This window comes from Schistocerca nitens, chromosome 3, assembly GCF_023898315.1.
Source record: "Schistocerca nitens isolate TAMUIC-IGC-003100 chromosome 3, iqSchNite1.1, whole genome shotgun sequence".
NCBI lineage: Eukaryota > Metazoa > Arthropoda > Insecta > Orthoptera > Acrididae > Schistocerca > Schistocerca nitens.
Window position 1 is genome coordinate 620089989 of NC_064616.1, and position 17054 is coordinate 620107042.

At 37.1% G+C, this 17054-nt stretch overlaps 1 protein-coding gene across 2 annotated transcripts in view; it reads left to right on the forward strand.

Moving 5' to 3' along the window:
* Positions 1 to 17054, forward strand: part of LOC126248557 (uncharacterized) — a 309747-nt gene that overhangs the window by 150178 nt on the left and 142515 nt on the right. The gene's annotated exons all lie outside the window — the stretch shown is intronic.

Consider the following 17054-nt stretch of genomic DNA (forward strand, 5'->3'; position numbering starts at 1 on the left):
TGTGAGGTTTGTAACTTATAGCATATCAACTACATGTGCCACTAGTATTTATAAATTTTTTCCCCTCCAGAAATTGATCCAGTAATTTTAATTAATTAGTTTCATGTTAAAACTCTCAGAAAGGCTGCACCCAATATTAAAACAGGAAGTATTATGCCTCCCATAAGGTTACATGGGTCACTCGTGAAACTTGGTATGCCAATATCTTTGTCGATTTTCAATGAGAGAGTTGCATAGTGCAGAGGAAGTCATGTGATACATACATATATGGAACATTATGTAGAGAAGGTGGTAGACCACTATGGAGCAGCAGGCACATGTCACAGCAAGCACATGTGGCCAAAAGGGATTTGAGTATCTGCTGTGCTAGAAAATTACATCTTTCTCGAATTTTCTAGAATCCTCGTGGTGCATTTGGAACTTCATAGTGAGAGAGATGCTAGGAAGTTTATTGATGATTTCACAAAATAATGCACTTAGTTAATGTGAAAGATTAATTAATTATCATTTCTTTCATTCCAGAATAAAGCAGGGAGTGCCTTAAAGGTACCTCACTAGGTCAACGGCACTAAATTAGTGAATATCAAATCATCAGTTTATAAATTTGATGTTGACAAATTTAAGGAACATCATGCAGGTTATCAAAGCTCCATGATCTGCTTACATAGTGTAAAAACATATTAACCAACACCCTTTAACATTTTAGCTTTAGTCCTAGTGATGAACTTTCATAACTTCTCTTGGAGTTTGGACTATATTCTGAGTGTTATGAACTGGTTTTGCTTAGGTGCAGGATTTAGATTTGTATATGTACATGTTTATGTGTCAATCAGACAGTGATGTTCCTGTGAATGAACGCATTCTTTGACTGTGAAAATATTCAGAATGATGGTAATTCCCAGTTTAGTCATGATGCAACCACATCAAGATGTGTAAGGGCTTCTGACACTGGGCTTAGCATTTGTGTTTTTTTAAGTATCCCTTAACTTTTGCACATTCTAATGACCTAATGGCTGCATGAGGAAGTATAAATTCCCAATATATTAACAAGTTCAATGTGTAAAGAAAAATACAGGTCCACGTTCCTTTTTGTACCAGCAACTGAAACACCCATATGTTAGTTGCAATTATTACTTTTCAGTTGTGAGTTCCAAAGTAAATTACAAGTTAAATTATTCTGGCTAATGATCAACCTTTATCCTTTAACCCATGTATTTCTGCATTGCCAATGAAATTAAGACTGTGTGCGTTGTTAGTAAAGACTATTATCTTTATAATCTGGGCAGATTTATTTCAGGAGACTATCACTTCCTTCCCTAGCTACCTCTTTATTGTATTCTGAAAAGTGTAATTACATCACATTTTACTAGCAATGAAACAGTGAGACTACCTTTGGATGCAACTGTTACAGTATATGCAAATCCCTAGGTACTCAGAATCAAATTAAAAGAATACCTCATTAGAATGTTTAAAATCATTGACGTAAATTCTGTATGGTTCTGTTTGAATTAATCAACTTTTGTGTTTGCCCATATGTAGACAGCTGATAGCGGCATGTCTAAAGTATGAAGTATAGTGGGAAGAAAAGAAAAAAACTTAGTAATACAAGAGGAGCAGTATCAAGGTCTTTTTTTAAGTAAAGAGGCTGTTTTTGCTAATAATACATCCATTAAGTAGTACTGAGGTAAGTCCCATAGTGATGTGTGAGTAGGTTAGCACCAGTCAGAATCGCCATGAGATTTATAGAACACAGACTATGAATGTGTGAAAGAATGTGAATATTTAAGTAACTTTAGTTGAGTTTTTTGAAATATAGTTGTGTAAAACGCAGAAAAGTAAGGCAGTTGGATTTGTGCTTAATACTTTAGATGTTTTAACTGCAGGACAAAGAGAAGGGAAATGAGAATATACGAGCTTTTTTAAATAGTCTGAATTTTTTGTGGACTGATAGTTTCACAGGAGATGCACATTGGTAAAACTGTGAGCATTTTTGTAATTTATGAGTTTTGAAAAGTTATCTGAGAAAACAATGGTACAAAGGAGCAGATGACAAAGAACAGTTTTTCCTGTTAAATCTATAGTGGAAGAATGGAGGCAGTCTGACAGGTTACTGGGGTGCAGTTGTCATTCATGTGGCACCAGTTGCCATAAACCTTTAACTGGGAAAATACTACTTTCATGTGACTTTTATATGGTTTCCAAAGCTGACTTGCTGAGTTTAAAAGCTTTGAACATTTGTGGACTGCTTTCAGGATATGTATGAAACTGTTTTCTGGTGATTTTTGTGTTTGGGAAGAGGGAGGAGGAAGAACTACATTGGAAGACACGGAGAGGAGGTAGTGTCCAGAGCTAACAGTGGTGCGGGAAAACATTGTTGCTGTGGAATATCTTACTTGAGAAGACAACAGTGATATCAGCTGTCTACATATGGGCAAACACAAGAGTTGATTAATATAAATGGAACTATACAGAATTTAAATCAATGATTCTAAATATTCTAATGAGGTATTCTTTTACTTTGATTTTGAGTACCTAGGGATTTGCATATACTGTAACAGTTGCATCCAAAGGTAGTCTCACAACTTCATTGCTACTAATACGTGATGCAATTACACTTTTCCGAATACAATAAAGAGGTAGCTAGGGAAGGAAGTGATAGTCTCCTTAAATAAATCTGCCCAGATTATAAAGATAATAGTCTTTACTAGCAAGGCACACAGTCATAATTTCATTGGCAATGCAGAAATACAGGGGTTGGGTAAATACAGTGATGTTCAATACCACACTGCATGAGCATATGAATTAAATAGATCTCGAGCATTTGTCTTCACAGTCATGCTTTGATGTGATGGCCGTTAAGTTGTGCTTAAAAAAGTATCTTGAGGGTAATGCTTATAATGGATAAAGGTTGACCATTAGCCTGAATATCGCCAAAATACTTTAACTTGAAATTGACTTTGGAAATCGAGACTGAAAAGTAATAATTGCAACTAACATATGGGGGTTTCAGTTGCTGGTACAAAAAGGAACATGGACTTGGACTTTTCTTTACAAACTCAACTTGTTAATATATTAGGAATTTATACTTCCTCATGCAGCCATTAGGTCATTAGAATGTGCAAAAGACTAGCGATACTAAAAAAAAAAAAAAAAAAAAAACACAAATGCTAAGCCAAGTATCAGAAGCCCTTACTCATCTTGATGTGGTTGCATCGTGACTAAACAGTGGGAATTACCATCATTCTGAATATTCTCACAGTCAAAAAATACGCTCCTTCACAGAAAAGTCACTGTCTGATTGACACATAAACATGTACATATACAAATCTAAATCCTGCACCTAAGCAAAACCAGTTCATAACACTCAGAATATAGTCCAAACCCCACGAGAAGTTATGAAAGTTCATCGCTAGGACTAAAGCTAAAATTTTAAAGGGTGATGGTTAATATGTTTTTACATTATGTAAGCAGATCATGGAGCTTTGATAACCTGTGTGATGTTCCTTAAATTGGTCAACATCAAATTTATAAACTGATGATTTGATATTCACTAATTTAATGCCGTTGAATAGACACCACACAGTGCTTCACCATTGAATACAAAATCCTGCTTGTTGTTTTAGAGCATCAAAATCAAAGGAGTGAAGAAATGCTGGATAGCTCATGAAAGTGATGCCATATGTGATTCTTACACTGTCACTGGTGATGAAGCTGGGATTTACCAGTCCAAGCCAGAAGATTCTTTTAATTGTATAGATCATAGTCTTTGAGCATCCACCAGTGACAGTGAAGTGTCTATTAAATGTTGGAAAGAAAACTATGACCACACTCGACTTACAAAAAAACTCAAGTAAATGACGTTTCAACTGAAGTTATGTTTGTGTCTAATCCTTCTTATAGTCCTGAAATGGCTCCATGCACAAGATTATCTGCTGTTCCCTACAATGAAAAATTGCAGGAATGGTAAGAGACTTGCCAGCCAAAAAAAGCCCTTAACACCTACAAAAATGAGTTTATAGCACTTGAAGAAAATTAGTTGATAAATCTTTTCCTAAAACTGGTTTACAAGAATGCAAAATTTTATAGAGTTTGTGTGGTAAGTACTTCAAGACAATACAGAGTGGACAGCTAAGACACGCCACCCAAAATATATGCAGAATGGATACATATATCAAGGTGAGGTTTTTACTACATTATAGCAGACAGTGTAGCAAATTCTCTGATGTACAAGTAATTTATAACATTTATGGCTGTTGAATTACGAAATGAGTATAAACAACCACAACTGTGGTACAGTTTGTGTGTATATTTGAATGAGACCGGCCGGTGTGGGCGAGCGGTTCTAGGCGCTTCAGTCCGGAACCGCGCGACCGCTCCGGTCACAGGTTCGAATCCTGCCTCGGGCATGGATGTGTGTGATGTCCTTAGGTTAGTTAGGTTTAAGTAGTTCTAAGTTCTAGGGGACTGATGACCTCAGCTGTTAAGTCCCATAGTGCTCAGAGCCATTTTTTTATTAGCGTGACCCCCGTATCAAGCACTCAGTGTGTTAACTGTGGGCATTGATACAGTGTGCAATGTGATTCTAGACAGACAGTACTGCACATTAAATTTCATATGCACAGGTGCATGCTACATAGTGTTTTTCGTGTCTTTGTTTTTTAATTTTCCCCACAGAAAAAAGCCCAGAGCTGTTTAGTCTGGTGAGTTTGCAGACCATTTTGTGTTCCGTGAACCACCAGTCACCAAGTGTTTTGTTTGGAGTGTGTGGAATGAGCATGACATCTACCCTGTTGGTACCACATTGATTGCGTTGTATCCAGTGAGATATCATGCAATAACTGTGGAAGAATATCTGTTGGGAACTCTATATACTTGTAACGATTTGGAGTCCCATAAATAAAATAGGTACCAGTGGTGTGATTCTTGAAAAGTACACACCACACAAGAACAGCCCGAGGGTGCTGTTCATCAACTTTTCTCAGCTGGTGTGTATTTACATATTGCAAATATTGACTTGCGCATAGTTTGTAAGTTATACTTCATCTGTAAATAGTCTTGCATAGAAATGCAACATCACTTTGCAGTTTTCATAGACACCTTTCAGAGAAATGTAAAAGATTTTGAAAGTTATTATCATGAAGCTGTTGGTGGAGTGAAATATGTGAAGAAGGAATTGCATTGAAATTTATGTACAGAGCTCTCTCTCTCTCTTTGCCCATGTACTCTCCAAAAACACACAAGAAAATCTGTCCTAGGATTTCAGATGTGGGAAAGGCACTTAAAGTAGTGTGGCAGTCCAGGGAAGAACAACAGTAAGAAATGTCTGAGAGTAGCAGCCTTTAGTGTAGTGACATCGTAGGTCAGTGGAATAGTTAGCAGACTGATAAATGACTAACAGATGGCAGGAATAGGATCGACTCTTACTTTTGGCAATTATTTTTTGTTTTATTATTATAATTAGATTAATCTATAAAAGACCTAAAATTAACAGAACAAACAGTTGGCAGTTGTTAATAAAGCTGGCCGCGGTGGTCTCGCGGTTCTAGGCGCTCAGTCCGGAACCGCGCGACTGCTATGGTCGCAGGTTTGAATCCCGCCTTGAGCATGGATGTGTGTGATGTCCTTAGGTTAGTTAGGTTAAAGTAGTTCTAAGTTCTAGGGGACTGATGACCACAGATGTTAAGTCCCATAGTGCTCAGAGCCATTTGAACCATTTTTGAGTTGCTAATAAGAGTTTTTCAGATTTCAAGAAGGTATGTACAGTATTTGATTTCTTTATGACTTAATGTCACATACAAAGGCCATCCGCTTCAATGACCATTTCTGTCCTGCTTGGAAGCGAGTCTGTCAGATGAATAACAAGTCTCTCTTTCTTGCACCTCCTCCCAGGCATCAGGAGAACCTTCTAATGGTTATTGTGGTTTCTTTGTGTGGGGTCAGTCAGGTCAATTACCCCCCCCCCCCCCCCCCAAACATTGCATTGTCTGTTCTGTCTCCCCCCCCCCCCCCCCCCAGCCCCATAAATTTTCAAAGCGGCTGAGGTCTGGTGCAGGAGGAAACTAGTCACGTGAAATGTTGTTCTGTTTTGCAAATAACTCCTGCACCACCACTGATATTTGTATTTGAGACTGATCCTGCTAAAAACAGATCTTTCCTTCAGGATATAGTTGTTGCACTAACGGATTAGAATTACCCATAATATGAATATCTGGACATATCATGTCTGCCCTGTATCCTATGAAGTACCCCAAGCCCATGGGAACATATCCAACCCAAACTGCCATAGACACAAGGCCACTGTAAGATCACTAGCGGATGAATCGGGGGTTGAAACGGACATCGCATGGCCCATATATTCGTACCGAACCATCATTAGCTGTGGAAAATACTGATTCAACAGAAAAAACCATCATTTCATCAGAAAACATAACATCCCACTAGTCCCAGTAGATATTTTCACCAGTTAGTGCTAGTCAGTGATTATCACAGAACTTGGCGTTGATGGCTGCAAGCTTTTCTTGTAGTCCAGTATTCCACAGCCTGTGTTGAACTGTGTCAATTGACATGTGAAATGCAGTATTATGTTTAAATTGCAATGCATTTAAAATATTATTTTGCTGTGATATGTTTACATGTAAATTATCTAGGGCTGGTACTGCCACACACAAACACCCAGTTCCCAAACGCCTGCTATATTTTCCAGTATCACAGTATCATTTCATCCACTGTTACTTGGTGCACTCTGGGACACCATGCCATGCCTCAGACTCAGATGCCATCAAATTCCCTTTCACCACAGTACCAGTGATGTGGTAATGAATATCCAGTTGACAATGAGGTATGGCTCATGAAGAAAGTGTCTGGACTCAAAGCGAGGTGGTTAAAGTATCTGGCCCTGAATTGTTTGCTGTCATTTCCTATTACTGAAAGAGTGATTACATGACAGACATGCAGGAATATCATTCAGTGCAGTAGAATACTACTCCAAATGCCATTTCTCTTTGGGTAAGGTGATCCTAAAAGAAAGTCCAGTTTCTGTTATTGTGTGCATATGATATGGGTTTTAGGTCACTAGGCCTTGGTTTTCAAGTAAATCAAAGTTTGAGAGTCTTTATGATCAAGTGCTCTACTACTTTCACCTGGAGAGTCAGCACAGTGATTAGAGCAATTACTTACCAAATAGGATGTTGTTGGTGCAAATTTCCTTGCTTAAATGTTTTATGTCCGCATGGATAATTAAGAGATTTAATAAAACTGAAGATTAATTTTACTATGTGCAATAGTTACAGGGTAATATAATAAAATTAGTAAGAGTAATGTAGCATGCAGTAATAGACAACAACAACACACATTGCTTCATATTACTTTTCACGTAATCTCTTACCATTAACTGAGTATACGCACATGTGTTTTCTTGAATGTAATAGGGAATTTTCTTTTCTAGTGACTATTAGAAAAGTTGTGCATTTACCAGTGATTCGTTATCCAATATGCATGGTGCAGAAGATTCATGTATTTAAATTCTTTCATGGCATTCATCATTCAATGCATTGACAAATCAAAAGAAGTGGTTGCTTGTACAGTACACATTATAGTTATCTACTAATTTGAAAACTAAGGCTTAGTGACCTGAACCCTTTTACCAGGGTTTACTTTTCAATGTTCAAGTGCGTGGAAATCTGTGGGCTGTTGGGTATAGCCTCCCCATGCTTTGAGTTTTATAATATAATCATTAGAAAACCTTAGTGTTTCCTGCTGCTGCATCAACTGAATTGTCAGCTTTTAGTCACCTTCGCTATTCTGCTAGACCTTGATGGTATTAATAATTATTATTGTTGTTGTTGTTGTTGGTCATGGTCGTGGCAGTAGTAGTTGTCATAGCTGTCTCAGTGGTTGGGATAACAGCAAATGTTTCACAAGCATTTATCATATTTGCCACCAGCCTAAAAAGTCGTACCTGCTGTGGAAAATTAACTCTCACCTTCAGAATAGCTACTTTCCATATAGTGTGTGTCTCTTAATGGCAACCAAGGAACAGATAAAAACTGTTGTAACTTAACACTGAATCAAAGCTTTGCTCTTTTATGTAGAAAACCTGTAGATTAACCAATCAGCAGTAGTGACAACCAGCAAAATTTTCCCTGTTAAGAATCTATGCAGTGCAACTCTAACTGATCTTCTAGTACTATATAAAGACAAGTAGACGTGTAAGGTTGTAGCACTTGACCGGTTTACTTCAAATTTTTACATGGTACTCTAATAAACAATGAGATGGATGTAGGCTATATATTTATTTAACAACAATGTTTAGATTTTCTGTTAAACTGACTGTAAGAAAGAAAATTCTGTGCAGTGAAAAGGGGTGGATTTGTTTTCTTTTCTGCTGTCAGTTTCAACTACAATAGCAGGGCTTGTAAACCATTAGACAAACTGTTTCTCACATATACATTCTTTCTCATCATGTATAGTTTTAAACAAAAATAGTATTCACAAAAATGTGCTGTTTGGTGCTCTTCCTTGCCATCAATTTTACAAAAAACAAAGTTGTGTTATTGTGTTAGCACCTTAAGATTAGAGTACTGATACATAATCTGAACCATCCAAAACTTTATAATTATACTCATTTGCAGATTAAACTATCCTCAGATCCATCAGCAGGAGAAGTCTCTCATTCCCCATATACGTATGATCCCAACCGATGTACCCGTTCATTTTAAGGGTCTTCAGTTCCCAGTCATATTTTTGTTGGCACTAACAATGAACAAGTCTTAAAATAAGAAAGTGGGAGAAGAGGAGATGGATGGATGGTGGCCGGGGGGAGGTGGGGGGGGGGGGACATAGAGGCGGCAGAGGAGAAGAAGATGGACATAGAGAGGGGAAGAGGTGGTAGACAGAGGGGGGCATAGGGGGCGGAAAAGGAGATGGACAGAGAGGGGGTGGAGGTGGAGGAAACGCTTGGAGAGAAAGGAGTGAGGAGGATATTAGGACGTATATCCAGTTCCCATATATATTTAGTAATTACAAAGCATTGCCAGGTTCACTAGTAACACATAAGAATAACTTATGTTGTCTTGTAATAGAACTGAGCACAGATAAGACTATTTTTGTGTAATATTTTGAGAAATAATTCCTTTTGTGCACGTTCTCATCATAAGCTGGAAATATTGCATGTTACTTTTCATTCATGTTACTTTTCATTCATGTTAGTGCTGTATACCGATCTTTGACTCTGGCTGCTATTCTTTAAAATATACTTGCTGGTATCATATTTGTGTTCAGTATCAGGAAGAGGCATTGACTGTGGACAAGATTGGAGTAGCATACAATTAACAACAATCAGTATGTTTGGTAGTTGAATCAACCCACTGTGCCAGCATTGTTTCACAGCCGCTGAAAGTTTTTTCCGTACAGTATTCTCCTATCCTTGAAAAGTTTTTGGCCATGTTTTGATACAAATAAAAATGCTTTCCACTAAATGTTGAGCATTTTCTTTGACTTTTTTGAATAATTGAAAATAAATTAAAATATGTAAGAACAGCAGTTATATTTTTATCTGACTGTAAATTCAGAAAACATTAATTAAATAATTCTTCATAAGAAGCAGCACTAGGCGAGTCCTGTTCGAATTACTATTTGCATTTATTTGGGTATTTTAATGAAGTAGAGGGTAGAACTCATAAATGTAAAGTCATGAAAGATATAAACTTTTTATTTTCTAGAATAGTGAAAATCTTTGAAAGCTAAATTCTGAAGTGTTCCCAAGAAAACAAACGAACGATAAAAAAAAAACTTAACGTATGTTAATCACAGTGCAATGATGTGAGAGTGTGAAACGAAGTAATGCCAGTATTACAATATTGCTTTAATATCACATCAAAAAATCAACCAGTTACCATGAAACCTAGTAGTGGTGCTAGTCCTTGGTGGAAACTTCGGTTGTAGAAGTCTGCGTTTTGGCTGTTCAGAAATAATAATAATTATTATAATTATAATTATTATTATCAAGCAGACACAGCAAACCCAGCAAAATATCACCCCATAACATGCCTACCAACAATATACAAAATATTAACTTCAGTCATTACACACAAATTAATGACACATACAACACAGAATAAAATTATAAATGAAGAACAAAAATGCTGCTGCAAAGGAGCACAGGGATGTAAAGAGCAACTGATAATAGATGTAAAGGTGACATATGAAGCTAAAACTAAACAAAGGTCGCTACACTACGCATACATTGATTACCAAAAAGCTTTTGATAGTGTACCCCACTCATGGTTACTACAAATATTGGAAATATACAAAGTAGATCCTAAATTGATACAATTTCTAAACATAGTAATGAAAAATTGGAAAACCACACTTAATATCCAAACAAATTCAAATATCATCACATCACAGCCAATACAGATTAAGCGTGGAATATACCAAGGAGACTCATTAAGTCCTTTCTGGTTCTGCCTTGCTCTGAACCCACTATCCAACATGCTAAATAATACAAATTATGGATACAATATTACTGGAACATACCCACACAAAATCACACATTTGCTATACATGGATGACCTAAAACTACTGGCAGCAACAAATCAACAACCCAACCAATTACTAAAGATAACAGAAGTATTCAGCAATGATATAAATATGGCTTTTGGAACAGACAAATGTAAGAAAAATAGCATAGTCAAGGGAAAACACACTAAACAAGAAGATTACTTATTGGATAACCACAGTGACTGCATAGAAGCGATGGAAAAAACAGATGCCTATACATATCTAGGATACAGACAAAAAATAGGAATAGATAATACAAATATTAAAGAAGAACTAATAGAAAAAATAGACAAAGACTAACAAAAATACTGAAAACAGAATTGACAGCAAGAAACAAGACAAAAGCTATAAATACTTATGCTATACCAATATTGACCTACTCATTTGGAGTAGTGAAATGGAGTAGTGAAATGGAGTAACACAGACCTAGAAGCACTCAATACACTTACACGATCACAATGCCACAAATATAGAATACATCACATACATTCAGCAACAGAAAGATTCACATTAAGCAGAAAGGGAGGAGGAAGGGGATTTATCGACATAAAAAACCTACATTATGGACAGGTAGACAATTTAAGAAAATTCTTTATAGAACGAGCAGAAACTAGCAAAATACACAAAGCAATCACTCATATAAATACATCGGCTACACCACTGCAATTTCATAACCACTTCTACAACCCTTTAGATCACATAACATCAACAGGTACAGAGAAAGTAAATTGGAAAAAGAAAACACTACATGGCAAGCACCCGTATCATCTAACACAGCCACACATCGATCAAGACACATCCAACACATGGCTAAGAAAACGCAATATATACAGTGAGATGGAAGGATTCATGATTGCAATACAGGATCAAACAATAAACACCAGATATTACAGCAAGCATATTATTAAAGATCCCAATACCACAACAGGTAAATGCAGACTTTGCAAACAACAAATAGAAACAGTAGATCACATCTCAAGCGGATGTACAATACTAGCAAATACAGAATACACCACAAAACATGACAATGTAGCAAAAATAATACATCAACAACTTGGCATACAACATAAACTAATAAAACAACACGTTCCCACATACAAGAATGCACCACAAAATGTACTGGAGAATGATGAATACAAATTATCCTGCAACAGAACCATTATAACAGATAAAATGACACCACATAACAAACCTGACATCATACTCACCAGTAAAAAGAAGAAATTAACACAACTAATCAAAATATCCATACCCAATACAACAAATATACAGAAGAAAACAGGAGAAAAAATTGAAAAATTCATCCAACTGGCTGAGGAAGTCAAGGACATGTGGCATCAGGATAAAGTTGACATTATACCAATTATACTATAAACTACAGGAGTCATACCACACAATATCCACAAGTAAATCAACGCAATACAGCTACATACAAACGTATATATACAACTATAGAAATCTGTAATTATTGATACATGTTCAATCACCCGAAAGTTCCTAAATGCAATGTAACATATACCGTACAGTTAAAAGGAAGTCGCGCTTGATCAAGGTCCGCGTCACTTTCCATTTTTAACCAGACATAACATCTGAGAAAGGAAAGAAATAATAATATAAACAAAGAAAACTTTCCACCTCAAAATTCACCTTGTTGTTGTTGTTGTTTTGGATATATCTGTCCCACAATGGCTTTTTCATTTGTCAGGAGAATTTGAGAGGGCTAGGGATGAGGCAAAATTTGATAGTGCAAAGAAACAGTATGTGAAACAGCATCCTGTGCTGAATTAGCTGGGTTGATATTGGGAACAACAATACATCCCCTCTTGTCATATTTAACCCTTGAGTGGCCACACCTGTGTATAAAGTGTGCCAGCCACAAGTAACATTGTCTTGTACAGTTCCCTTGTTTTACAATTGCGAGGCCATACCTATTCCCTTGTTATTGCTTCAGCTAACACAGTGATAAATTGTGTTGTCATACGTCCAAGTGAGGAGCAGTAATACAAAATTAATTGTGAGCTAGCTAATAAAAAATTCGGGACTCATACAAGAGAATGACCGAGATTCCGAGTGCACCACAATCCCACAATGAGGCAGTTCTCTGTGAGATAATTAGTAATTGAATAAGCCTTTGGCTGGGATCTGATGCAGCTCCACTGTTTAATGCTCCATGTGGGTCATTATTGTTGGATAACATATGTACACGCCAACATAGCGATACAATGAAATTTTATTTTATTATTGTTTAATTAAACAGTGATTTAGCTCATATAATATAAGTTTATTTTGTTGGTGTTTAATGACACTAAGATTAAACTGTGTTTTTGCTGATATGTGTCACTTAGGTAACATGAAGACAGCTATTCCTTACATGTGTACAAAGTACGCAGTGTGCCCACTTGTGTTATGGAAATCGGTGTGCCTGCTCGAGGGTTATTGTGCAAGATGTACAGTAAACTGATCTATGACTGTTTATCAGTTTTCACTCTTTCGCCTCATTTCTGATATGCTCGTCTTTGAGCTCTAGTGCCTTCTCCTCTCTTGCAGTTCGCCAGTCATTCACAGAAAGAGGACGTGTCAAGTTGTTGTTAGCCATTTAAACTGTTTGACCTCCCTGAAAGCATCAGTGCCATTTAACCCCTGTCACATGATGGTGCATTGTTGCTATACACTTCCATCATCTCAGCATGAATTAATGCAGTGTTTTTCCACTTGAAAAGCTAAAAACAAATTACTGCATGATATTACCATTTTGTTCTGGCTCCTCTAGTAGTGATCTAAAATATTGTGGCATGAAAATTTCAGTGTACATCAAACTGCAGACGTATACCTGCAAACAAACAAAGAAATTAGTTACACACAGTAGAACCTCGATTACCTGAACTTCAGTTACCTGATTCCTTGGATTATCTGACAATATGTCCGAGCATCTGTCTGCGCTCCACGCCAAACAGCATGCCGGCGTCATCGATCAATTTTATTCCTATCACAACAGGTGTCCGTCTGACTCATGGTCATCATGCATGCTTAGTTGTCAGACTATTTTACTGCCACACTGTTTGCTTTACTGTACTCCTTAATCTGCTGTTTTATCTTTACGCTTTTTAAGTTTATTACTGTATGAGGGTGGTTAGATAAGCGGTAAATGTTTGTGAAAAAATGGAACATTTTTGTTGTCCCATTGTGGTTGGTTGCTTTGATTGTTCCAAGGATTGTGTAAAGAATTTCAACAATGTACACCATACAGTTCATTGACAGCCGTCTGACTTGGTCATTGTGTTGACCGTGATTGAAAATGGAGAAAACAGTGTTTCATGTTGTTATTAACATTTTTATTTGAAACATTGGACCACCACACAAATCAAAACAGAACTGGATGAATTTCACGTGGATTCTGCACTATCATTTAAGACCATTTACTTTTGGATTCACAACTTTCAATGTGGTTGGACAAGCACTGAAGACGAAGTGTGTTCTGGCCGTCAAATTGAAGTCACCACAAAGGAAACCATTGACAGTCAATGATGCGGTAATGCAACACCACTGAATAAAAATTCAAGAGATTACTGAGACTGTAGACATCTCAACTGAACGAGTGCATAATATCCTGCTCAAAGAAGTGGCTGTGAAGATGCTGTGTGTGAGGTGGGTGCCATGATTGCTAAATCAACTAAATGCGCATCCAGGACAACATTTCAACACAATGTCCAGTGATGTTTAATTGCTATCGGCAAGGTTTTTTGTGCTAGTGTGTGACTGTTGATGAAACATTGTCCATCATTACACACCAGAGGCAAAATGGCAGGCAAAACAATGGATAAAGCCTGGTGAAAGTACACCAAGGAAGGCACATGTCAGCTGGTAAGGTGATGACCACTGTTTTTTTGGCATTCCCGATGAATAATCCTCATAGAATACTTAGAAAAAGGCAGAACCATTACTGGACTGTGTTCTACGTCATTGTTCGAATCTTCTGTTAGTGAAAAAAGACCAAGGTTGGCAGGCAAAAAAAGTGCTCTTTCCTAGGATAATACACCATCCTATGCATCAGTGATACCAAGGGTGAAAGTGTTTTAAATTTGTTCCTCATTTATCCTGTTCACCAGGCTTAGCCCCTAGTGACGTCTTCCTGTTACCTAATGTGAAACTATGGTTTGCTGGGAAGAAATTTTCACCAAATGAGGAAGTGAAGTGATAGTTGCAGTTGACGAGTATTTTGTAGCAAAGCTCGAGACTTTTTTACCAAACTTATTAAACCACCTTTGTATTTCTTTCAGTTTTAAAGTTGCAGGTTATTAAGTTATGATTCAGGAGTGTAAGGGATTCTAAAAGACTCAAATTGGATACAAAACAGGAAAGGGAATTCGTTGTGTGCACAATTGAACAGAAACTAAGTGTTCTGCCAAGACTTTACAAAAATGAGTCAGTTACTAAATTAGCCTCCGACATGGGTGTTGGCGTGACAATAATTAAAGACTGGAAAAAGAACTGAAAATATCTTCAACCTTTGTTATTAGCTGCAGGTTGTGAAAATGCCATAAAATTAGAAAGAGTTGAAAACAAAGCAAAACTCGTGCTCTGTGTCAATGCGTGACTCTGTGTATTTGGTTTTGTCAGGAAAGATGTACGGGGTCTCCTCTTTCAGCCCCTTTCACATACCTGTTCAGTTGCGCCAAAAATATGGGAGGGGGGGGGGGGGATTGATGGGAGTGAAGATGAGGAATTTTAAGTAAGTGAAGGTGGGCTTCACTGGTGGCAAAATCATCATGGCGTTCGACAAGTTGCTATTATGAATCACAGTCACAGGCTGAAAACTGCTAGACGAAAGGCAAACCATGGCGACACGCAGCAACGCAAGTGGTGACCCTACATTGCTGTTGTTTGTAGTTGCAAATGTAAGAAACTAAGAGCCTGAGGAACGTATACATGACAACACATCATGTTTGTTACGAAGCTCAGATAATTGCTTGGATGAGTGGTAATTTATTAAAAAATAGTTTTTCGATGAAATTGTGCCAGCTGTTAAAAACACTTGAAATTGAAAAATTTACCTTTCTGTTCAAATGTATTGCTGGAAAATGCCCAAACCACTCTCGAGTCTGAAATTCAAACAAGGACCATGGATTTACTGAGTGGTTAAAATGATGTTACAGGAGAAAATATATGAGCACTTTGTTAGAGAAAACTGAAGAGGGTTGTGATCTTTATGAAGCAATGAAAAACCTCAGCATAAAAGATGCAATTTACCCAGTTTCTCAAGCTTGGGAAGAACTTAAGGATCTCACTGTACAAAAATAATGTAAGGTAGTTTGTCCTAGCCTAAACCAATTAAATAATGAGTCACTCTCTGCACATTTAGTCGCCAACTTGCAAAGTCTTCAGAATGTTACCCAGCCTACAGATGTAGAGGAGTGGCTAGCAGAAGGTGACATTTCTGCTATTACCAGTGAAAAACTTGATAATCAGATCATCGACCCTGTTCTTCAACAGTATAGTGCTGAGCAAGATGAGTTAAATGATGATGATAAGGAAGAAGAAAAAAAAAATGAGCCACTCTTCAGCAAAGGTTGCATTAGAGACACGGGCATGCTGAAAAATAATGCCTCCAAAATTTTTAAATGAAAATTCTTAAAGCTTTTCAAGTAAGCAAATGTTACTAACATTATACATCTTCATTCTTCATATCTACATATTTGCAACTCTTTTATTCATTTATTTATTTATTCCATGTGATCTGATGGTACACAGTGTGTTGCAGATGTCGGAAAATATCATTTAACATTGTTAACATATATTAACGTAAGCCTATAGTATCCTAATGTATTATATTGCTCAATGTTTTCAATTTAACACAAACAGCAAGATTACTGTTCTAAGTATTCATTTACAGAGTAAAAACAGTGACACAACAAATATGACTTCACGGCTTTGCTAAATTTTATGTTGTCTTCGATGGACTTAATACTAGTGGGAAGATTGTTGAACAGTTGGAGGCCCATGTGGGAAAACTCCCTTTTTACACAGTTGAGTGTTTGTACGTATAACATGCAGGTTTGCGTTATTCCTGGTGTTGTGTTCATGTATTTCATTATTTTTTACGACTCTGGGGTCAGTTGGCACTGTGTGTTTTCTGAAGAATTTTAGAGTCTCAAGAATGTAGAGGCAAGGCAGTGTAAGGATTTCCAACTTTCTGAAGATAGGTTTGCAGGAGTCTCTGGGTTTGCTCCCAGTAATAATCCTCATTGCTCTCTTCTGGATTCTGAATGTGCTCAGAGCAGTTTGAGCATTTCCCCAGAATATTACACCATATTTTAGGTGGGCTTGTATGTAAGCGTAGTATGCACTGGTTAATGTTTTCAGGCTAGCACATGTTTTCAGTACACTCAATGCATAACAGCCAGTACAAATCCTGGCATTTACCTTTCCTGTATGTGTATACCATTTCAGGTTATCTTGAACCCACAGACCTAGGAATTTGACAACAGTGTCGGTAT